Consider the following 26,677-nt stretch of genomic DNA (forward strand, 5'->3'; position numbering starts at 1 on the left):
ATATGACTAGTTGGAAACTAGCGTATTAATAATTTATATCTACCGATATCAGAATACGGGTGTCTGTGACATGTGGGAATCAAACTAGTATGCAAGTATCCAGGGTGTAATGGTTCCGCATTCCTAAACCAATGGCGACAATTTTATCAATTTGTACCCCATATTTTGTCCGCGGATACATATTGGATGCTTATTGAAATTCGCTATATATATATACACGTATAGTATACAGGATGTAAGTGGCATCGTAACGAAAACTTTGAGGGATGTTTCAAGCCATGATTCTGAGTTAACGACGGTAAATTCCACTTGATATTAACTCAGGAATCATACCCCTGAGTATTCGTTACGATGTCACTAACACCCTTTATACCTTATTTCATCATTCATTTATTTTTATCTTTTGTTGAATTTATTTCGTTTGTGATTTGTATATTTTGTTGTTTTTTTTTTAGTTCACTTTATATAGCTATAGTTAAGTACGAAACATATCTACTGTAGAAAAGGTACGGCGTTTGTCATTGACCTCAATGTTGACTTAATCTTAAATAATATCTTGAACTGGAAATTGCCCCCACAATACAACTTCAGCAGTCGAACGAAAACTTTTGTTCTCATTCAAACAAAAAAAAAACTTCGTTTACCAACTGCGAGTGTTATGGAGAGACAAAGTTATGTAAATTTTCGTACGTTTCATCCCATTGTGGTTCATTGTTCGCGATTGTCGCTCGATCATCGACTGGCCGTGACGGCGCTCGCGCCGAAGCAGTGCCGTTGTGAAAACCCGACGGTGCGCGCGCGTCGCTTCGAGCGAACGCGGTCCCGCGTTTGTCTCTAACGCGCAAATCCGCGTTTCGAAATGTGAAATGTCGTGTTTGTGCAGTGAAATGCAACCGTGCTTACTACCGAGGTGGTTATATGTTTTCATGCAGTTTTGCCCGTGATGTTTTTGTTTTGTTTACAACCCGTGTTGGGACGCTGGCCCACATACGACGTGCGGATTTCGAAATGATTGCTTTAAATGTTATTGCCAGGTAACTCGGTTATTTAAGATTTATCCGTATTTTATAATTTAATTGCGAAGGGATTGGTGATATTTCGCGTACAGAATATTTCCATAAACGGAAAATACAATTTGTAAAACAAAATTAGTTATTCGCACGAGTTTGCCAGCGTAATCGGAAAGTAGGTACCATAGCTAGCTATGAGTGTTTTAGTTTGATATCAAGAATGGCATGGAAGGTCGTTTTCTATGTTCGTGCAACTGCACTTATCGAAACTTGAGAATAATTAAAAACTAGTTTTTTCCGTATCGATATGTTTATAATATAAAAATAAGCGAATACATTTTAGCGTAGTAAATAAATGGATTTGCAATCATGCAGTACTTCTTGTAAATTAACAGTCAATGAGGTATGTTATTTTTGGGTTATTAAGTTCTTAAGGTTCAACGTCTTTTTAAAATCTAAACCAAACATTGATTAGCTAGAAATAGAGTAGCCTTGTAAACAGATAACATAAAATAAAAAAATAAAAGTGAAATTAAACAAATTATCTATTTACGAAAATTTCCTACATTCCCGAGAAATGCGTTTCGGAGGTAGGTATGTGACCTAACATGTATTGAGCTAGTTTTACTTTCGCGGGTTAAAAGGTAAGACAGGAAGTCGCTTCTATGAAAAACCGGACAAATCAAATCTTCAAACTAGTAAGGGTAGTCGAGTTGAAAGAAACAAAATCGAATTCTCTACCGACCCATCGAATTAGCGAGCAAATAAAACACGCCTCAACAAAAGTGATCTAACCAAATTATTCCACAATTATAGTTACGTTTGTTTTGCAAATCAGCTTCCTTCTTCACACTGTATTGGTAATCGTTATTAATTGGTTTCGACGTAACACTGATCACTGCAGGCAACCTAATGACTCCAGAGGCGCTTAAACTTCTCACCTTTAAGCAAATACTACACTTCATAGATAGTGTAGGGTCTAAAGGTAAAGTGTAGCATAAGGTCAATAGATCTTATTGGTTGCAGAACGGATTAGAAAGAGATTGAAAGGGCCAAGGGAGTGCGAAACTCACCTCATACAAGCATGAGCGTATAGTTCATACTTCAACTTTGCACTCAACTCGTCCGCAAACTTTACGACACACGGAGCTCTGATAAGTCAAATCCGGGCGATAAGTCAAATATCGATTATCATGCAAGGAGATCCTTCCTTAACACAGGAAAGCTAAAAACCTTAGTATGGTCGGTGTATCAAAAAAATACTTTTGTATGCAGATAAATACATTGCAGGTAAAGTGGCTATGGAATTTGAGAAGCAGTAGAGCTATCGTAGTTATCTGTTTGCGGAGTAGTAGTAAAAGAGAGTGGGATTGAACCGGTGAGAGCGGTCCTCCTACAAAATGCTCACACCCTTTCTTTCCACACTCTTTCTTCTATTCCGTGGGTAGCAGGGATAGAGTGCATGAAAGATGCCAGCTTAAAGATAAAACTGATCAACCGATGTTTTCTACGTATTACCTTATCATAGGTAATTAGGTATAAACATAAGATCCGTCTTCTGATTAAGTATTTGGGGATCTGCTCGCTCCTTGAGCCTTGATGACCTATTAGTGAGTAGCGTGGCCTTGTTTCTGAAGGTCGCAGGTTTAATCCCAGTGGGCCCATTCCTCTTAAAGTTTTAGGATTCGTGTTTGAATTAATGTTTAGGTATACATATTACAAGCTGACGAGAACATTACAATTAAGACGGTACTTATATTTATCAAATGACATTGTAAAAGTCTTTAATATACAATAGATGTGGTAAAGATTCAAGTATAAGTTCTCAATGTTTGTTTCTACATATATCATATTCCATTTAGAAAAATACGATTTTATAGTTATGTATGAGTAGGCACCGACAGTTTCTTTTTTTCCTCCGAACGCTGCACAAAAGTAGCTAGAAACCATATTTTATGTTTTTTTTTAAAAACGTTTAGGGTCCCTGTGCCAAGGTTTTCTTGCAGCTTCATTTCCCCGGCTATACAGCTTGTGAGAAGCTGTAGTAGTTTTAGGTGGATGAGACGTTCGTAAAAATGACGATTCAAAGTGGAACTGGTTACCTACTGAATAAAGATATTTTTACATTTTGAATGCCACTGGTTCACTCACCCAGAGAAATACATCAGCACAAGACAGCCTTACTGCTGCACAATCTTCTCTGCACAATCTTCTCCAGACAGCGTACTGTCAATCAGTATCCATAAGAAAACTAGGCTGCCAATACATTACGTATTCGTTCATACGTAACGAAATGAGAGCAGAGCGTTTAAAAGTAATAGGTAGATATTATGCAAGGTTCCATTACACGTTATAGACATTGGAATATTTTTTGGCCTTGTACAGATGGAGAAATTATAGTTATTTTAATTGTTGAGACGGCTTGCGGCTATGTCCGGGTGTCAACCTACTGTGTGTGTAACGGTCTCTGTGGTCCAGTGGTTTGAGCGTTGGGCTCACGATCCGGGTTCAAATCCCAGTGGGGATATATCACAAAAATCACTTTTGATCCCTAGTTTGGTTAGGACATTACAGGCTGATCACCTGATTGTCCGAAAGTAAGATAATCCGTGCTTCGGAAGCCACGTTAAGCCGTTGGTCCGGGTTACTACTCACCGTAAGTTAGTAATCGTAACATGAGCCATGTCAGGGGCCTTCGGCGGCTCAATAGTAACCTTGACACCAGGTTTGATGGGGTTGGTAATCCACCTCACAACCCACACGATGAAGAAGAACCTACTGTATTGGAATGATAAGTTTTTGTTATTCCGTCGTCCTTTGGTTTTCGTTTCATACAAGACCAATACATTGACATAGATTCGTATTTATTCTGTAGTCTGTCACGATATGTATCATCATCTAATTTAAGACCTCAGTAACATATACATAACATAAGCTCGTGACTATATTCCAATGGGGTAGTCACAGGTACATCCATCGCAAGATGAACTAAGTAAGTTAGACCAACGTGATAGGTGGTGAGCCGTATCGCCGTCTATAATGGTTGAGGCAACTGTGTTAGTGTATACTGCACTTAAGGTAGATTAATAACTCATTGGTGTAAGTCCTGCACCGGGGTTCGACCCGGCGCTCCCCGTTTGAGAAGCAAGCCGGACCACAGGACCACAGTGACTATAACATGTATGGCTACAAGTCGTCATATGGAACTACAAGTTTTCATCTTGATGAATTGTATCTACCCACAAAATTTTCGCCATCAAAAAGCGCCGTGCATTTGTTTGCACTCGCAAATAAAGGTTAGCTCAAGTTCGCAATGCGTGGCATGCATCGGTTTACAATCATGGAATCAATATCGAATTCCGTTCGGTTGAACGTATCTCCGTAGTCGCTCGGCCGTTTCGTGTGGAACTGTGAATTGTGTTGACGGGACTTTATGTTGGTTTGTTTTTTAAGTGGCTTATTTTGGCTTTTGGCCTATATAGGTAGCTACGTTCATGAATCTACCATATGCATAGATTTAATACTACCGTAGATTGAACATCAGCGCTCAAAAAGTGGGATGCAAAGTCGCTCGCTTATAACCAGTAAACTACACCATCAGACAATTGGTATTTAATATATTTTCATGATCAGGAAAGTACATAATTATAAGTAAAACATAATGTATCATTACGGCTTAGTAAGTATATTTATCTTCTATATATATTATCCTATGTCATTTAGTCTTAGATCGCATTCAGATAAGCGCAGTAATAGTACGATTGATGGATAGTTCGGGAGATTAGTATGGAAATAGGCCTTAACGATACACTATGTTGCAAATGGTTGCAATATATTTAACATTTGATTTATTTCCTGGGTCTATGATAGTGAAATGGCTGTGATCTGCATCGATGGCCCCTATCCAGCTGTAAAATGGTGTACCATGATAAATTGAAGGCATTAAGAACTACCGTTTGCTAGAAATGTTGGTCGATAGATGATTTGATATGGCAAATGATAATAAAGACACGCTAATGTTTATACATGCTGTTAGTTACACCATACCGAATACTGAGGGGAATTCAGCTTATAATTCTGAGTTAATATCAAGTGGAAAATGCTGTGGTAAAACTCATGGAAATGTTAGTGTAACTTTTAGTTTTTTTTAAGATCCATACCGACTTCAACGGGCAATTCCACTTGATATTAACTCAGAATCATAAGCTGAATTCCCCTCAGTATTCGGTATGGTGTAACTAACAGCATGTATAAACATTAGCGTGTCTTTATTATCATTTGCCATATCAAATCATCTATCGACCAACATTTCTAGCAAACGGTACTTTCATCCCCCCCCCCATCCATCCCCCTCAGTATTCGGTACGGTGTCACTAACACACTGTATACCTAATGAGACTCTTTTCCGTAACGGAAACTATCGGATATCCGATATAAAAAAAAAAATCATCCGTAACCGTAACCGAATCCGAAATAAAAGTTTCGGATAATATCGGATAGGGTCGGAGCCTAATTGAGACACGTTATGACAAGTTCTTTTGATCGGCTGGCCGCTGCCAGTGCCGACACACAAACCGCGCGCATTGTTTGTTGTTTTTTTCTTTTGTCGAATAACATTATAACTTGTTATAAATAAAACCACTTTATACCTATTTGTATTTTCTTTTGAAATTCCTTAAAAAAATAATATTCGTAACCGAAATTATCCGTAACTTACGGATAAAACGAAATAATGTATTATTCGTATCCGTAACCGTATTCGGTATAATAATATAATCATTCTTAAATCCGTATCCAATCCGTATCCGAAATTTCATATCCATAACATCATGCTTTAGAAACTGTTAATGTTTTCTAACTTTTGGGGTTCATCGTTGTTACAGTTCCTGTAACTCTAAATTGTACGTTCCCGGCAATGGTTTTCTAAGAAACATCCAATGAATGTCCTCATTTCTGGTTATTAACACGTGTTATGATAGATGACATAATGTTTATTATGATCGAGACCACCGCCTACATGCTACAGTTTAGCTACTTGTTTTTGTGCCAATATTTACAGCACTATTAAAAAAAAACTTATATGCTGCTAAAATATTTTCGTGAACACGTCAATCACAGCTTTTAGGTTTCTTGCTCGTATGTTTTTATCACCGAAACACCTCCAACAACCGGAATGGAGCAGCGTGGTACAGTATGCTCCATGTCCCCTCCGATTGTTTAAAGGGAGGCCTGTGCCCAACAGTGGGACGTACAGGCTCTTTATGTATGTATTTAATATGTACCTGTATATTATTATGATTCTCGAACTCAAGTATCTACTTATGGTTGTTTTTTTTGAGTTTTGCCTCAGCATTAACTACTTGGCTCGACAGATAGGGATCGAAGAGGACTCTCACCCGGTAAAGTAAATACTTTTGCATAACACGCATGACACGTCTAAGAAAAAAATGAGAGAAATTTCAAAGTCACAGGTCATCTCACAGTAGTCCAGACTTATGAGAGTACAACGGATTTCTCTATTCTGTTATCTAAAGTTAACTTAAGAGAGAACTGACGACACTCTGCGTGAGATGAATTCTTCTTTGTGCGACTGTTACTGAGTATACTACATACATACAAGTACAAGTGTACAAGTTTGTAAGTTACATATGAGTTTCACATCATAGACCCTTTCGGGCACAACAAAATAGAAGTACAAGAGAGAAGGAAGCTTTTCAAATTGTCACATCAGTATCATTAAGGTATTCACACACACAGATGCGCGTGTACGATAATGTCAATGTGTAGTGTCTGTGTAAAACGAGGTCGTTTGTATGAAGTGTCCAGGGTGTGCTACTACTAATATCCATTTGCTTCGATCCTGACGCACTTTACTTGCTTCCTCTACATTCATCAATCTTTTCATACACACACGCCGGTTCAGAGTAGATACCACACCTCATAATTTTCAAGCGTCAAAAGCGTGGGATATTAAGTAAGTTGCAATAAAAAATGCGGCACTCGTAAGGTAAAACCAGAATAAAATTAGTTATGTAGTTGAAGTGACCTTCTGTGGTCGGAACGGCACAAAAAGTTGTCGGGCTCCGGACTACATTAAAGTAACTACGATTCTGTAACTTCTTAGCGTGTGGGTTGTGAGGTGGAATACCAGCCTCATCAGGGTTATGCTTTAGCCGCCAAAAGCCGATACTCACTTACAGTTATCATCAATACGTGCGTAGATGGGAACCAAACGCGGAACTATTGGCACGGCAGCGCGGTGCACTGCCAAATAGGCCATTATACAAGCCATTAGCACACTAACTTTACTGGCCTGACAAGATAATTGATATGTTTATAAATATCCCATATTAATAATAAGGCCGCCTATTGTACTTATGTTTTTATTCGTATGTTTATGTCCTTTGTATATGTCGTTGTGCAATAAAGTATTATTGATTGATTGATTGATTGATTGAATAATAATTTTAGTTAAAATTATGGTTGAATTCGCTTCTGCTTTCAAATCTACGTATACCTTCATACTGATAACATCACAGTTCTTTTTCACGACTTTAAAAAACTTCAAAAATACAGGCTGTTAGTGACATCGTAACGAATACTCAGGGGGATGATTCAGACCATGATTCTGAGTCTTGATATAAGAAGACTTGATATCAAGTGGAATTTAATGTTTGAATTTATAAATATATATATATCTTTATTATTTTAGGTGTAATTTAACCATTATATATTTGAGTATTATTAGGTACAAACTGTCTGAGAATCTTTTCGGATTATATAACACTACTGCAGTATTCAGTTCTGCAATTTACCAGTTTATTCAATAATTTGACATCAGATTTTTTGTGTACCCAAAATGTATATGTATGTATACCTATACATATATGTACACATATATGTATATAACGTCCCACTGCTGGGCACAGGTCTCTCCTCAATCAACCGGAGGGGGGGGGGAGCCATACATGTTATTATGTAATAGTAATTAATATTGTTAATGATAAAACGTGCCCAATAATCTTTGCATAAGCCCATGTTAAACATTTTAACTTGACGCTAAAATAATTACTAAACATTCTGGTGCATTCTAAAAGCTTTCATTATTCTAAGTGCTGCAGTAAAGGAAGATCTCCGTGTGTTTTTGTGAACAAAAGCTTTAAACGTAAATGTAATTTTACCATGAATATGAATATTTGCTGAATTCGACTTTATGGTGTGGAACATAGATAATTATTAATAAAAATTCGTTTATTAATAAAACATATTCAAATATGGAACAGCTGGACATTGGCTGGAATTTGAATTCATATTTGGTTCATAGATAATTGATATCACGTGGTTTCCAGGACTAGTGCACGGTTAAGGCTCGCCACCTATTACTCGTTGGGACTTAAACATATTTGGCGTGGAGTGGGTGTATCCTCGATCCAGCCAGCTATGTTTAAGTCCCATGTGATAGGGGCGAGCCTACTGCCATAAACCGGTTACAAATGCTGGAAACCACGTGATATCAATTATCTATAGTCCAAACATGAATTCAAATTCCAGCCAGTATCCAGCTGTTCGATATTTGAATATATGTTATTAATAAACGAACAGAACCCAAGCAACTTGATGTGTTCCAGATCCAATTTTGTGTTGCCTCTTTAAACACTAATACCCGTATTTCAAGATATTAACTCTTAGCATTCCTAAACTCCGTCCCCGGTTGAAGCGACCTCAAGGTCTTCCTCGAACTCATCTCAAAATCCACCAGGCTGATCACCCGATTGTCCAAAAGTAAGATGATCCGTGCTCCAGAAGGCACATTAAGCCGTTGGTCCCAGTTACTACTTATTGATGTAAGTACGTAGTCGTTACATGAGACATGTCAGGGGTCTATGGTCGCTCAATAATAACCCTGACACCAGGGTTGATGGGGTTGGTTGATGGGGTAATCCACCTCACAACCCACACGATAGAAGAAGCTAAAAATCGGTATTCTTAGACGGCGTCTCAACCTTAACTTGAGTTTTCTCTAGTAACGGACGTTATTAATTTCGTATTATTACGTTGGCAGCTGATGTGCTCGACTCTAGTGAGTACAGTCCTCAAGTCGAGGGCGTAAATGTCAACTTAAAATAAGAATGTGCTCAGCTGAGGCCGAGTCGAGTGGAGGAAGAGTCGAGTTAACATCTTAGAATAATTTAGAGTAGAAGGGGATCTACCTTCTAGTGGTCTACCCTGGGCAACGGCATCACCTGACTCCCCAGTCAGTGATGACGGCTGAATGATCCCCCCTGCAGGGTGGTAGGGCCCGTAAGGGACCGCCTGGCTTGCGGGTGGTCGCCAAAGCCCGGCGCCAAGTAGCTTGCTGCGTTCCGTCGCGTGTGTGAGAGTGCCAGTGCCTTTCTGGGTAAGCTCGTTCCACCGTCGATATCTTCTTCTCCTCGTGGAAGAATGAAGTCAAGAGCAAACCCATCTTAAGTTAAAAAAAAATACGGGTGTTAATGTTAATGTATTCACGTATGCCATTAATTGGAACAGATCGCACGAGTTTCAAGGTGAAGATCACTGCCAAAAGCATTCGTTTGTATGAAGGTTATGTTGTAGTTACTAAGAATTGTGTAACATAACAAAGAGTTGACCTAGAGTTCGATTTTAAGATTATGATTCACTATGGGAATGTTCTTGAATTTTTTTAAATTCAGTAGATATTATTTCTAGGAATTAAATTGCGTTTTGCTGTCTTTTATTGGCATGAATTTTAAGAATTCTCTGGTTAAATTAGCTATATTATAGTTATTTTTCATTTTAATTATCACTTTGGAAAAATCGTTTCTTTTCCAATGTAGGACATGTAGGGCCATCTTATTCTCAAAGAAAAAGAAAAAAACGAAAAAAATAAAAATTCTGACTCGGACGGTCAGAATCGCCACAGTCGGTTTCGGTTTTTTCGATTAAAATTTTCTCTGTGTTTCCCTAAGCACGGTTAAGTGCTATAAAACAAAAAATCATCTTATTCTATCGATTATTCGTTTATTCTACATGATGGCGGAATAATTGCTTGTTAAAGGTATACTTATTAAAAAAAAAAACTTAAAAAAAAACGTATTTATTTTTTATTTGGTTACTGGTTCATTGTTATGTATCTTTTAGTAGACTTCTAAATCATATCCTGGCAGCACTTTCTTGTTCTAATTTATATTTCTCTCAACACACTGGTGGCGTAAAAAATCGACTCAAATTTTGCCCCTATTAAAAATATACCCAACATTTACTTTATAATGCTCTAGCTCTGAATACCATCTAAAGTAATTTACCCACATACCTACCTACACATTATACATACATATATATCATCATCCTTGTATCCCTGAAGGGGTAGGCAGAGATGTAGAGTAAAAACATCCACTCCTCGATATGTTTTGAGTTCCATGTAATAGGAGTTGAGCCTATTCTGAGACATTGTGAGAACCCTCAGCGCTCCCAATTTGTCCGGCCAAATAGTTAATGCCACCCGCGGCAAATCTGCAATAACTCACATAAAAAAAACATTGTAATATACTTATAATTATATTTGTAGAGTTCTTTTCCCAAAGACCCGATAACAAAGGTTGAGACTTTTTTGTCAAGCAGTAGGTATTATTTACCGTTTTCCACACCTATTTACTCCAAGCGAATCCACTCTCGAATCAACTCTTACATAATAGTGATAAGGTACTTTACTTACTAAGTTCAATACAATAGTTATTATTTCACCGCCGCATTTGGACAACTCGCCGACTGTCGCCTGCGGCAGCTTTTTCTATGGCGACCTCTTTTAAAACGGATCTTTTTATTTGGCAACACTGTAGGTACACTGTTCTGTTCTATAGGCACGGGCCAACAGCCTCAAACAGCCTTGATGTTACTGTGACTCACTCACGAAGTAAATGTACACATTACTACACATAAATAAAATATAATTAGTTTATATACTTTATATATTGTGATATTTATTACTTATGTTGTTTCGTTGAATAAACATATTTTTCTTATTTTTTATTTACATCCATACATAAACTCACGCCTACTTCCCACCGGGGTAAGCAGATAATTTGGAATTCCATTTGCTTCGATCTTGACGTACTTCTCTTGCTTCCTCCACGTTCTACCGTATTCATCAACCGATCATCGATCTCATAACACAGACGATAGAAGAAGATCTTAGACTCGCTTTTATTTCTAGATTGGTATTTTATAATTTATTTATTTATCATATACGCGCGCCGGTTCAGAGTAGATCGTACTAAACCTTTTTAGGTCGTCCCCAATTTGGTCAATACTTCCTACTTTCCTTCCCCTTATTTTTATGATCATTTTAGACTTAACAAGGCACGTTAAGCCGTTGGTCCCGGTTACTACTTACTGATGTATGTAGTCGTTACATGAGTCATGTCAGGGACTTTTGGCGGCTCAATAATAACCCTGACACCAGGGTTGACGGGGTTGGCCATAGACCTCATAACACACACGATAGAAGACGATCTTAGACTCGCTATTATTTCTAGATTGGCATTTTATAATTTATCTTTGACCCGGTCAAATACTGTGTTCCTGGAATGATAATCAAGCAGCTTGCCTCATAGGTACAAAGATTCATTTGTTTTGCTCAGGGCGGTTAAAAAGACCACATTGAAGCAATTCATATAAAAAAGCAATATGGCTGTTTGATTAGTTGACATTGCGCTCTTATTTGTATATGTACAAATGTCAAATAGCAATATGACTTTTTATTCATCGAAAAAGTGGTGCTTCGATGTGGCCGTTTTGACTCCTCCAGAACTTATGACCGTGGGGCATGGCAGATTTTATTTATACAATATCTCATTTCACTGACATATCAATGTCTAATTCTTTAAACACGAACACAGGTATCTCTACATTTTAAGCTATAATACCAGAACAGATGGCCAAATCAAACATCTCCGCATATCCTGTCCGGTATCAAGTAAAAACTTTCACTCAAGGCCGAAAACCAATCGCGGATCCCGGTTCCGCGCCAATGCGCGTACGCACGTCACTTTCACGCTAACGAGCGTCGGCGTGCGCTGGAACAGGACGGATGTATGACCTAGAAGGAGAAAGTTAAGTGGCATGCGCGACCATCTGCGACTGGCGTCGCGGTTTTGATTGCTTGTTTGTTTTGGTAGTTTCCTTATCTTTTTTTTTCTCCGTTTTAATCTGTGAAGTTTTCCCAGTAACGATGCGTTGTCTAGCTGTTTTTTTTAAGGTTATGGCAATGGGTCGCTTAGGAGTACGATCATTCTGTCAGTGTCGAAGATCAAAAGCTCGTCCCGGACACTCCATACAATAATATCGTATGCCGGCTAACGCGTAAAGGCAAGTGAGACACAGCGCTCTCCCTCTAACGGTCATTTAAGACTAAAGTAAGACCCAGAGAGGTGAGGTCAGCGCCCTGTACGAATTAGTGCGGGGCGGAGAGTTCTATTCTGCAAACTTATTCTTTACTAGCGGCCGCCGACTATGTCCGCGAGGATTTCGGTTTCCGCGGTAAGAATTTCCGTTTTTTTTATTGTTAAAGCCTGTGTGTTATTCTGATGTCTAAGCTACATTATTGTAAAGTTTCATTAAAATCCATTCAGTAGCTTTTGCGTGAAAGAGTAACAAACATCTAGACAGCCTCACAAACTGTCACGTTTATAATATTAGTAACTATTATTTTATTGTAATGATGTACCTGTCTGTCTGTGTATGTGGTGTCCGAAAGTAATAAATGTGTCTTTCTTTGTTTCAAATCAAAGATTGCACAAATGCCGATGATACAAACAACTTGAATACTTTATTGTACTCGTATATCTATCCATATTATAGAAGTGAGTACAAATTCTTAACGCTTTTTTACCATTCCATTGGATAAACACAGAGTACTCTAATCTTAAAGAAACATCTTAACGTATTCTGCCTTCTATATGAGCCTGTTTACATACCAAATCGTCCTTTTGTCCTTGTGTTTGTCAGTCAGTTTAACAAACGACCTTATATGTATACAAATTACGCTATTATATATCTCGATCAAAGAACTCCCAATATATTCTTGTTTGCTCAATTTCCCCAAATCATCTTCGATATTGCCTTTCGAACGTCGGCTAGATACAATTTGGTGCGATTCATTAATAACACTTGCGTTCCGTTCCGACTGTGTTTCATTTTTCATCAATTCCAATCTGGTTGTAACTGGTCACCTCTAGTTTTAATGGAGTCTTATTTCGCGTGCGTATGAGTCGATTCACATCATTATAATAATATATAAGAGTTGACTAGCTTTTCGTGGGACTCTGTCCGTCTGATCTTCTTCTATCGTATGAGTTGTGAGGTGATTACTAACCCCATGATCCCTGGTGTCAGGGTTATTATTGAGTCGCCATAGGCCCCTGACATGACTCATGTAACGACTACGTAGGTACTTACATCAGTAAGAAGTAACCGGGACCAACGGCTTAACGTGCCTTCCGATGCACGGATCATCTTACTTTTTGGACAATCAGGTGATCAGTATGTAATGTCCTAACCAAACTAGGGATCACAAAGTGATTTTTGTGATTTGTCCCATCGAACCCGAATCGAACCCGAGACCTCCGGGATCGTGAGCACGTCGCTCAACCACTGGACCATAGAGGCCGCCTGTCCGTCTGATGGACTTACATAATCTCTTTTTTTTCCACTCCACTTATCATATTTTAAGGGGTGATTTTCGGGATAAAAACTACTGTAATCCTTGGGTCTGAAACTAACTCTTCTTCTTCTAATCCTTTTATCTCCTGTTGGAATGTAGGGCTCGAATAACAGATTTCCACTCCTCGCGATCTTTTGCAGCCTCTGTAGCTTGCTACCATGACATGCCGAGAGTTTTCAACTCTCTCAACTACTATCAACAACTCTTTTCAACTCGGTGTCGCCAGGTTTCTTTGGGCCGCCCCCTTTTGTGTCGGTCTGAAACTAAATCTCGGGACGTCGGGACTTCAAGACATGACGATGACTGGCTGGAAAACCTGAAGCAAAAAAGTCTTCGTCGTGCTTTACCACCTCCTGTGGAGTCGCGTTTTGTGTGCGAACGATGTGGCAAGAAATGCCGCGCTGCTATAGGGCTCTATAGCCATCGGCGGCGCTGCGGGAATCCGTAGACTCACAAGTGCTGCAACAATCATCTACGATACATGCTGTGGCCAATGATGTGATGATGATGATGATGAAACTAAATCTATACGAAATTTCGTCTGAATCGGTTTTGTAGTTTAAGCGTGAAAAGGTGACAGACAGAGTGACTTTAGCTTTATAATATTAGTATGGAGGTTCGTTGTTTTATTTTATCTTTTTACAAAACTCTAGGTAAGTACCTTGGTGAGTCACGGTCAGGTTTAAAGATCCTTTAGGTCTCTGACATGTTTAAGTTCACACGCGCTTGTTTTTTTCGCCAATGTTTAATGCTTTGAGACAAAGGAAAACCTACAATTTAGCATAGATACACGTACATAAAAGATCACGCCTATTTCTCGTTAGGGTAGGCAGAGATTGCGAAATTCCACCTAATCCTGACACACCACTCTCGCTTGCATGGTCGCCGGTGTAGAGTACTCCTGGGGGGTTAAAAAGGCCACATCGAAGCAATTCATCTGAAAAAGCAATATTGCAATTTGACATTTGCGCATATAAAAGGTAAGTGCGCAATGCAAACAAATGTCAAATAACAATATTGCTTTTTTTCCTATCAATCACTAACAACAGACACACACGCAACAGGCACAACAGGCGGCCTTATTGCTCATGTAGCAATTTCTTCCAGGCAACCTGTGGGTACGGGAAAGTTAACATGATTAAAAGCAGTATTTTCACAGTATTCACCCACTACTTTCCGGACTTGTGCAATCTCATTCGCTGCTTTCCGGCATACCTCATAATGTCATCCGACTATCAGGCTGGTGGTCTGTCTCGCTATACATAGGTATATACCACCCCTTGGCCACTCGCATTCGTCCATCTGTCTTCCCGTCTTGCCAAGTAAGTGCCCTGCCCATCTCCACTTGAGCCTAGCGAATCTTGTACACTACATCTTCGACTTGGAAACAAATAACAGTGGTATTTATTATATTACCAAGTAATAACGTGTTATGCAACTGGATTTTATTACCCATTCAATAACGTATTAGACATAGTCTATTGAAAATGGTATACCACGTTGATTAACCATTGAAATTCGTTTGGAAAATAGAAACGCAAAAACGGTTTGTTTGTAAAGTCAACATGAGAATTTTCACATCGCTTGTCGTTATTGTTGAAACTTGGTAGCCTAGTAAGAACGCTCGACTCTCACTGTGAGGTCTTAGGTTCGAAACCTAGCACGGGCCTAAACCAATGATTCTTGAATTCATGTTTGGACCATAAATGATTACCACGTGCTCAGCAGTGAAAGAAAACATAGAATAGAATAAAAATAGTTTATTATAAAAGGACGCCACACACAAAAAAGACAACAACATCATATCAAATTTCAACTAAAACAATTACAAAAAAGCAAGACGGATGTTTGTCGAAATGATCATAAGGTGGTGGTGGACGTCCTGAGATAAAAGGGCCTCACTCAGCACAAGTCGCGGCGTGAACCACGACGCTGATATTATGTGGACCCTGTAAGGAAACCCACATATCCGAGAAGTGTGTTTCTGAGGTATGTAACGTAACCTGTATTGGGCTGGTTTTCCCTTCGCGGGTTGGAAGGTCAGGCAGACAATCACTTCTGTACGACACTGGACCTGTCAAATTTTCAGGTTAGGTAATGATGTTATAATATCGGACTGTGTGCCGTGTTATGTTTATAAACGCCTTGTGAACAAGGCATAGCAAAATCTGCACTTGCCTCTTTGCAATTATGAGTTGAGTACAACTATGTTGTAACCTAACCACATAGTAATTTTGTCTGGGCTTGCGCAACCAAGAGTGACCTCTCGAATAATTTTATTGTCATTAAAGTCATCAGCGTAAAATATATGGAGGGCGTCCTCTTTCAATTCTCGATATTTATTTAGAGTTATTTAGCACAAGACAGCCTCCGTGGTCTAGTGGTTTGAGAGCTGGGTTCACGATCTGGAGGTCCGGGTTCGATTGCCAATGGGGACATTGTCCAAATCACTTTGTGAGACTGTCCTTTGTTTGGTAAGGACTTTTCAGGCTTGAATCACCTGATTGTCCGAAAAAGTAATATGATTCCGTGCTTTGGAGGACACGTTAAGCCGTTGGTCCCTATTAGCCGTAAAATCACCTCCACCAATCGGCAGTAGAGCAGCGTGGTGGTATATGCTCCATACCCCCTCCGGTTGATTGGGGGGAGGCCTGTGCCAGCGAAACGTATATAGGCTGTTTATTACCATTAGCATAAGATATTTGTCTGTACGTTTCACGGATAGAACGTATGACCGAAACCCAATACAATACAATTACTTACTATCAAACAGAACAACCAGTTCAGTTACAGTAATTATATTTCAATAACAAGATAACATTTTACAATCGTCTCAATGCGGGGTAAGAATTAGATCTGTCAAAGTACGCAAGCTAGTGTTGTGACGTTTATGAGCGTAGTGATGTATCAGTCAATATTAGGTCGATCGATTCTTTTCTATCTTCTTCTCTTCATCTATCGTGTGGGTTGTGAGGTGGATTACCAACCTCAGCAACCCTGGTGTCAGGGTTATTATTGAGCCTTTTCTATCTAACATTACCTATGTGAAAAAATAATTTCTTGTATCAGTTTGTGACCTCTAGAGAGCGCCATATTGATTTTAGTGTGACATTACACAGCCTCTAACTTATAACCACCGGACAATCAAGAAGCTTGTAGTGACACCTCATTTGTCAAAAACTGATAAGTAGTTTTGAAGTTAGGAGGCAGCAGAAGTACATACACACATATATGTGTAGATACGTCCATAAGGATCAACGATTAACGGTCATGATTATCACGTGCTCAGCGGTGAAGGAAAACATCGTGAGGAAACCCACATTCCCGAGACATGTATTTTCGGAGGTATGTGACTTAACCTGTATTGGGCTGGTTTTCCCTTCACGAGTTAGAAGATCCGACAGGCAGTCGCTTCTGTACAAAACCGGACCTGTCAAATCTTCAGGTTATGAACGGACCCTGTGAAAAACGGGATAATGTAGGGAGATGATGATGATGACTTACATTACGATCAAATACATAACCCTCCTTTTGCTTTGCCGCAGTCGGGTAAAAAAAAAGACTCGTTAAAAAGGTCGTGAGACGTGTTTGTCTGAGTATTATTAGTATGTTTAATGTTTGAAAAGCTTTGATTCGATGTTTTGTTTGCCTATTAAACCTTCAAGGCTGATTCAATCATTTGCTGATTATTTGCCGTTCGCGCTTCCGACGTTATGATTGTAACACATTAAAGATAAATCAGACGTAATGTTTCATGAACCTTCAAAGAAAATAATTCGTGGAGCCGGCTCAATGGTCTTATATGACACCAAAACCAAGGGCAAGACTGTTTCACTGACTCTAATATCACTTTTGGAGCAAAAATAGCGGCCTCCGTGGTCCAGTGGTTTGAGTGTTGAACTCACGATTCGGAGCTCCTGGGTTCAAATCCCGGTGGGGACATATCGCAAAAATCATTTTGGGATCCCTAGTTTCCCTAGGCTGATCACCTGATTGTCCGAAAGTAAGATGATCCGTGCTTCGGACACGTTAAACCGTTGGTCCCGGTTACTACTTACTGTAAGTAGTCGTTACATGAGCCACGTCAGGGACCATTCGCGGCTCAATAATAACCCTGACACCAGGGTTGATGGTGTTGGTATTCCACCTCACAACCCACACGACAGAAGAAGAAGGAGTAAAAATGACGTCATTGAATTTGTATAATTTAAGACATTGAATGATCTCATCGTTTAAGTGACCTATAAATTCCGCTTGCACTCAACTCTCGGAGTAATTAATCTCTTTGATGTGTTTATAAACAAGTTTCAAGCGCTCGATGGTGTTCGTGTCTGCTTAGTGTAATACTTTTCAACGTAAGTTGCGTAGGTCGGCGAAGAGTTTTCGTAATCTTTGATGACCTCCTAAGGCCGAGACTTCCGGACATAACAGTGCCCATTGTTTGGGTTTGGATCTAAAATGGACATTCAGTCTTACGACTCTAAACTTGATGGTACTATCAGTTCCATATTGGTTGACATAAAATGTTTCTTCAAATTATTCAAATTCAAAAATATCTTTATTCATTAGGTAACATAGTTACATTTTGAATCATAATTTTTTACACAACGAACGTCTCATCCGCCTAAAACTACTGCAGCTTCTCACAACCTGTATATCCGGGGAAAAGAACCTGTAAGAAAAACCTCGGCATAGGGCCCTAGACGTTCTTTAAAAAATATATATTATTTTTTCATACCATCCTTTTCTCAGAATCGTAATTATTATTCTTCTTCTTCTTGGCGCAACTGACTCCTTTTATCCCCTGTTGGGATGTAGGGCTCGAAAAACAGATTTCCACTCCTCGCGATGCGATGTGCGATGCGTCCCCAGGTGGCGGATAGGGGAGGGCACGTTGAGTAGGAAGTGTATAGTCTGTTTATGTTATGTTATATCTAAACAATCCGTTTGACCCCTACACTTTTGATATTCTATCGTCAAATAAACTTACATACACGTGACTCCTCTCACTTTTTGGAATGTCAAAGTTAAAGTCGGCAATATCTATATACAATAAGGTAACATAGTTATACTTTGAATAGATTCGGATTCAATTGGGTTTATTCCCGAAAGTTGGTCGTCCTCAAAACAAATATGGTTGACGTCACGACCATATTATAAAGTAACAAGTCTGATACGACCATTTAACTTCACACACCACTTGACAAGCATCGTTAGGAGGAGTACACACTAGACCGATGCTATTTCCTCATTCATTATCAGATACTGTTTTTATTGTATATACTTCAATTTAAAAATCATTCGCTTTAAAACCATCTGTCACTTTTACAACTAGCACTACATATTGGTTCATCATCATCATCACCAGCCCATTAACGTCCCCACTGCTGGGGCACGGGCTTTCCCTATAGATGGATAGGGAGATCGGGCTTTAAACCACCACGCGGGTCCAGTGCGGATTGGTGGTTACTAACGACTGCTAATGCAGCCGGGACCAACGGCTTAACGTGCCTTCCGAAGCACGGAGGAGCTCGAGATGAATTTTTTTTTTGTGGTCACCCATCCTATGACCGGCCTTTGCGAAAGTTGCTTAACTTCAACAATCGCAGACCGAGCGCGTTTACCGCTGCACCACCGAGCTCCTCGCATCGCTATGTGAACATATTGGTTAGTAGATTCTAATATCCCAAAACAGCAGTTTCTTGGCCACCCCAAGACAGGATTTGAAGAACCGCATAGGGACAGGGTCACCATGGTCCGACATCTTAGAAAGGACAGGACTGGCAGTTGGAAGAACGTTTGAGTTTCACTGTGAAGTTTGTACCATAAATGATTATCACGTAGGTATTTATTTCATCAGCGACTTATTATACAGTTTCCGCATTTTGGCGTGAAAAGAAAACGTAGTTACCGCTTGACCTTGATCACAAATTCGACATGCGATTTGTCGTAATTTGCAAATTTTACACTAAACGCAACAAATTAATTTTGTTCTTTTCTGGGTTAAAATGTCGAGCGTAGTGAATGAAATTAAAAGTATACGAATATAAAAATTTAAACAAAATTAATGTTATACCTATCGTCTTAGTAATGTTTCTGTTTTTTTTCTATAACTGTCAAAAGAGTATACATAAAACATACATAAATTACTTCTCATTGTTGAGCATATATCATTATTTCACTACAGGTTAGGTCGTTTTCATTCACCGCTGAGCACGTGATAATAATTCATAAACCAATCATGAATTATTGGTTTAGGCCTGTACTGGATTCGAAACTGCGATCTCAAGGTGAGAGGCACGCTACCAACTGGGCTACCACGGCTCAGTTGTGGTAATTTCTACCAAATTGTTACAACTAAAATCTCTTCCTCGACAGTCGGAGACACAATCGATGTGACTCTTTAACTTTACCGACCATTTGCGAGTCACCATTCACCATCTCAGACAAAACCGCAATTCAAAGCGCAATGACAACTTCACGTTTAAACGGGAGCCGTTGTCTGAGTGAGGAGTATTGCTGCAACATTTCCATTTTAATGTTTAATAAAAGGATACGATCTTTATTTAGCTAGGTATATTATATTACATCGTCGCTGATGTCTCGAACTGACGTACCTGCATTTTTTTGGCGAAACTGATTAGCACCTTTTTCAATTGTCAATAAGGCACAAATCACTTTAGCGAAAAAATACAGATAGGTACGTCAGTTAGCAAAGTCAGCCCCGATATACAGGTTGTTAGTGATATCGTAACGAAAACTTTCAGGGATGATTCAGACCATGATTCTGAGTTGATATCAAGTGGAATTTTCCGTCGCAAAAGTATGGAACTGAAAATAATTAAGAAAAAAATCCGACAAGAAATTCCACTTGAAATCAACTTAGAATCATGGTCTGAATCATACCCCTCCGTATTCGTTACGGTGTCACTAACACCCATACGTACTTGTATGGCTATTGGCTACCTGTACGTACTTGTACGGGGTGTAAGTGACAGAATCATGGGCTAAATCATCCCCCTCAGTATTCGTTACGATGAAATAATTTATTGACCAGTGTGCGATAGCGATAAGCGCTGAACGAAGGAAATCGTCAAGTACTCTGTTGATTAACTAACACCTAAATCCTCATTTTAGAAGCGTATAACCTGTGTAACCTGGAAACTAACAGAGGGCAGCAGAAAGTGTCAATACTATTCAGGGGCGGAGGACAGGAGCCCTAGTACGACTTTGAAATATACTGCTTACTCTGGGCGCCCTCTTACTCGCGTCAGACAGAGTACTGCGGGGCGGAAAACAAGAGGGAAACAAAAAAACTTCCCTATTTTTCCCTAAAAAAGTAACATGGAGAATGTTATATCGATATGAGCTCTTAAATTAGTGATGATGATGATAACCTCTTGACATCAAATTAATCGTGGGAACAACTAGCAGTTTAATACCTGTTTACATCCACGACCGATGCTATAATGATGAACGCGGTCCGTTGTGCCCTAGTCCTTATTTGTCGAGATAATTGGCCACAATTGAGCGGCTCGTTGCCGATTTACACAACATGGCCGACTGAAATAACGAACCGAGCTTAATGTGTTCGGCGACGAATTGTCCGCTAGAGAAGAGTCAAAAGCCTTTCATTTTCTGGAGTCAACGTTTATAGATTTTGGAATAAGTTTATTAAATATAATGGAAAATAAACAGCGTGGTCTAGTGGTGGCGTTGCTCACGATCTGGAGGTTCGGGTTTGATTCCCAATTAGGACATTGTCGAAATTCAGTTTGTTAGACTGGGTAGGACATTGCTTGTTGAATCACCTGATTGTCAGAAGAGATGATTTCGTGCATCGAAAGGCATGTTATGCCTCACTGGAACAGCGTGATTTGACAGGTGTGTTTTTTTACAGAAGCGACTGCCTGTCAGACTTTCCAACCCGTGAAGGGAAAACCAGCCCAATGCAGGATAGGCCATATACTTCCGAAAATGCATTTCTCGGGAACGTGGGTTTCCTCGCGATGATTGACCGTATTCAAATTCATTCAGCGGTTCTCAACGTTAGCTCTTGTAGTGCGTATTGATGATTTTGAAATAAGAACCCAATGAGCAACGTTCATTCGACTTGTTCGCGTTTACGAAACGAATTAGCATTTCATTGCATTGATACCCCTAAGTTTCCGTGCAAACAAAATGATTATACTATTTCCGTGTTTTCAGCCTCGTTTATAAGACATTAAGTATTAGATAATTACATTAGGAAGTCGAGTATAACGCACAAGGCGAAATGTGTAGCAATAAGCCGTAAACATGGCCTTTAAATTAAATATTTGAGACCCATTGTTTTAGAAGTAGGCGAATAAAAAACTGATAACCAAATGGGATTTCTATTCGTGAAAATTTATTTCTTACGTTACTTTCCTTTTACGTCCATTTTTTTAACAAGCCCTCCCTCAATTAAACCGCGAGGAGGTATGGAGCATACTCCACTACACTGCTTTAGTGAGGATTGGTGGTGTTTGGGCTAGTAGCCCGGAGAAAACGTCTTAACGTGCCTTTTTGATTTCGATACCAATACACACTTAAAGAGCAACATTTTGAGGTGTAAGTACTTAGTTCATCTTGTGATGGATGTACAATCAAAGAGCAAAAGTTCAGTCACTGAGCCCAGCGAATTATTTGTAAACAGTGGTGAAAATATGAACCGTTGTCATAATTATAAAATTTATGTTTTAGTAGGTGTTTTGATCTATTACAGTAACGACATGTAACCAGGAAGCCTTTGCAAGAAACATTGGACTTTTGCAGCTTATCGTACCTCTGATTACCGCAATTGGAATATACTCGTGGGCTTATGTTTATGATGTTTAGCTAGGTTTATTTGTCAACGTGTCCATATTCGAAACAAAACATGAGCAAACTTCAGTATGAAATGTCCATACGCATATATTTACATAATATGAATGTTCATAATTACTCGTAAACAGCTAACATAAAACACAAGTGAGAAAGATAATTAGTCCGAGACTGTTTTGAATGGTTCGACCTTGGAAACATATTTTCACGCAAGAAGTCTTTTACATCTATTTTACATACATAAACAAAGTTTATTTACTTTTCATGTGGTCTTCAAAACCAAGTGTGATTGCATGGTATATAAACAGGGCAAAGTAACATGATATTATACATCGTCAGTGATATCGTAACAAAAACTTTGAGGGATGATTCAGACTATGATTCTGAGTTGACATCAAGTGGAATTTTTAGTCGCCGAGAAGTATGGAACTTTTTTAAAATTAATATGGGTTTGCTCTTGATCTCATTCTTCTATGAGGTAAAGAAAGGTCGACAGTGGAGCGACAGCACCGACATCATCATCATTCCTTGACTGTGCGCATTATGATGGATGAAGCGAAGCGCTTGTTGCGGATTAGTGGTATGTCAACCAAGTAAGGATGGAGCTGAAAATAATAAAAAAAAACAGTAACATTTTCATGATATTCCGTTAGGAAATTCCACTTGATATCACGTACGTCTCCGTACGATTACCTGTATGTACTTGTACTGGGTGTAAGTGATATCGTAACGAATACTGAGGGGGATGATTTAGCTCATGATTCTGAGTTAATATCAAGTGGAATTTTTCGTCGCAAAAGTATACTCTTCCCGCTCGGTATTTACGATGACGCTAACAGTCTGTAGATCTGATCATGTAAACTTTTTATATATTTGAATATACAATATACAATTTTTAACTCAGCAATTTTGCACCAAACAACCCATCGGGAATTTTGCAATATAAACAGAATATGGCGACTTTTACAGCTGTTCCAGACATCATTCGGCAATTACCCTATAAATTTAGCAGTGCCAATAGGCAAAGTTATTGGTGTCAAATGCCGTTATATCGAGCTCGCGCCGATACAGGCTGGGTTATAAACAAGTAGTCTATTAAACGCCTAACATCTTTTTTTAAGAAAGTTTTATGAAACGTTACCTACCATCACGCCTGTATTAATAAAAAATAAAAGCCTAAAACGGCCTCCGTGGTTGAGTGTTGTGCTCACGAGCCGGAGGTCCCGATTTCGAATCCCGGGAACAAATCACAAAAATCACTTTGTGATCCCTAGTTTGGTTAGGACATTACAGGCTGATCACCTGATTGTCCGAAAGTAAGATGATCCGTGCTTCGGAAGCCACGTTAAGCCGTTGCTCCCGATTACTACTTACTGATGTAAGTACGTAGTTGTTACATGAGACATGTCAGGGGCCGAAGGGTTTTTTAAATTTCTGCCTAAAATTGACGTATGTTCCATAAATTTTATATCTGTTGTTTACCCGTCCTTTTATTTTTCAGCGGATAAGAAAATGACAGGTATAACTTAAAACAATATTAGATGGTGTGTACTGGAATCCATTAAATATTTTGTTAATAAACACCCTGTACTACACTGCAATGTAAATACACAACACACGCCGGTCGTTATTTGTGAGCCATCGTAAAATCCGGGAATCCGTCCGGGTGACGGAACATGTTAATACCCGGATGTCCCGGACACTGGAACGCTATCAGCGAACACGGATTAGACGACACCCGGACACAGACCGAACTGCGGTTTAATTAGACGATCCTGATCATTTATTAAACGCAATCTCAACTAGGGGTGTTCTATTTCTTGACTTTGTTTCTAAATTTGGGTGTTAGACTGGGTCAAAGATAAATTATAAAATTCTAATCTAGAAATAGAAGCCAGTCTAAGATGATCAAAAATCAATCTCATTTTACATTTCGACTTATTTTCGAATTTTATTTATGAAATAAATAACAATGAGTACGACGTTTGGCCGCTTTTGGTGACGTCACAGGACAGTACTTCCATACGAAAAAGAAAAGAAAGAAAACTTTCGTTTCGACGTGTCGTAAAAAATGGGTTGTCGAGTAGCCTATTGAGTCGTGTAACTAGGCTAATTAATTAAAATAAGCAGAATTTTACATTCTGATCAGTAAATAAAGTCAGATCTAAAACTTATGAAAAACATTCTCTTTTTTCTATTTAATTTATTTATAAATTTTAATCGAGAAAAACGTAATAATAAGTCCGACATTTTATCACGTTTTTCTATAACGTCACAGTGTGCTTTTTCATACAAATCTTATAGTAATTTCGTGTTTCGACGTTTAGTAAAAAGTAACTGATTTGACTAGTTCGAAAATAGCCTATTAATTAGTAATTATTTCGGTTTAAATAATAAAAATAGATTATAAGCAGTTGAAGTATTTCGATTTAAAAAAAAGTGTGATCGTAATATTCTTATTAATAACCTCTTATTATCAGAAATCAGAATCATTTATTCAACGTAATTATCATGGATAAACTTGTTGACGGTCAATGTAACATTTTTGAATTTTAATTTACGTCATTTTACAATGTGTTATGGCAGAGGAGAAGTATTTATTAGTAATCTTATTAATGATATATGAATGAAAATATAAGAATAATCTTAATAATCTCTTAATAATCTCACAGTCACAACTTCCTACACATCTTTGATATACTGTACAATTGTACATCTCTGTCTTCCCTACTGGGGATGCAAGCATGGTACTATGTTATGATTTCGTCTCAGCACATAGAAACTTTTGACTTCTTTTTTATTACATTAAATTTTGTCAGTTTCCATCTTAATATTTCCACAAGGAAAGTTAGTTAAGTTAGTTAGTCAACCCTGATGTCAAAGTTGGAACTTTATTCCCTCTGCAGACGCCAGACCTCCTTGAAGTGGAAGCAGAATCAGGCCATAAAGGAAACGTACGTCCTTGTAACTCAATAGTCACTGTGGTCCTGTGGTACACCGGCTTGCTTCTCAATTGGGGAAAGCCGGTTCGATCCCCGGTACCGAACTTGCACCAATGACTTAATAATTTATCAAAAGTGCAGTTTTAACTCATACAGTTGGTTCAACCATTATAGACGGCAATTCGGCTCCACCTATCACGTTGGTAAAACAGAAAGCTCGGTGAAGTGTAAAAAAACTACTTGATATTAACTCAGAATCATGAGCTGAATCATCCCCCTCAGTACCTATTATGTAATGCATTAAAATTGTCGCTGTGACATACTTATGACGTCTCTACTTCCAGCATACAATGTATGCAGCTTATTGTACGCCATGATCTGATAAATAACTTTTAAATAAACAATACATAGTATTTATTATGTCTGACAGTGTCTCTACCTAAAATAGCGTTATTAGAAATATACATTCACATACATACATTAAGTCACGCCCCCAAACTTTTAATGAAACAGAGCCACAAGCGAACAAAGACAAATTGAAGCCACGGTTGATAAAAATCTTAAGATAGATATGAGGAACCTTATGGAGACAAGGTGGCTCCCGTATTAAAATAGGATATAATAAAAGAACCCCACAAACAAAAACAAGACAATAACATCATTTAAAATTTTCACAAAACAATTACAAAAAAGCAAAACGGATGTTCGTCGAAATGATCATAGGTGGGGGACGTCCTGTGATAAAAGAGTCTCACTCAGCACAAGTCGTGACGTGAACCACGACGCTGATATTATGTGGACGCTGTTGGGTGAGGCACGATCATGGATTAATGAACCGTTTTATCACCCATAACAATTGTCTAACATGTTAAAGAAGACATAATCCCTGTGTCGGAGTTGCTTATCTTTCTAGAAAATCCACCTTATCCTAAATCCGGCAATGCCACTTGTAAGAAATCCGCAAATAAAACGTAACCAATTGGTTCTATTTTCCAGAAACATCACAAATCCTCTGGGAAACTGGCCAGTAAGGTCAAGTTTTTAGCGGTCAGTTGGACAAGCTACCTAGCTGTTGTAGCGTCGTCAAAAGATTATTTTATGAAATTGTAAGATGTGACACCGTGACACGTATATTATAGTCTACAGGGTGTTAGAGACAC

General features: G+C 38.8%; 1 protein-coding gene across 4 annotated transcripts in view; it reads left to right on the forward strand.

Moving 5' to 3' along the window:
- LOC126373787 (atypical protein kinase C) overlaps positions 1–26,677 on the forward strand; it is a 322,244-nt gene that overhangs the window by 23,603 nt on the left and 271,964 nt on the right. The window contains exon 1 of one of the 4 annotated variants that reach the window (XM_050020080.1): positions 758–1,034. The exons of 2 other annotated variants lie outside the window; for them this stretch is intronic. The gene's annotated coding sequence lies outside the window, so the exon portion shown is untranslated. Of the gene's footprint in view, positions 1–757; positions 1,035–26,677 lie in introns of those variants that run through there. One more of the 4 variants, XM_050020079.1, reaches the window with a different exon arrangement.

Source organism: Pectinophora gossypiella, chromosome 16, assembly GCF_024362695.1.
Source record: "Pectinophora gossypiella chromosome 16, ilPecGoss1.1, whole genome shotgun sequence".
Taxonomy (NCBI): domain Eukaryota; kingdom Metazoa; phylum Arthropoda; class Insecta; order Lepidoptera; family Gelechiidae; genus Pectinophora; species Pectinophora gossypiella.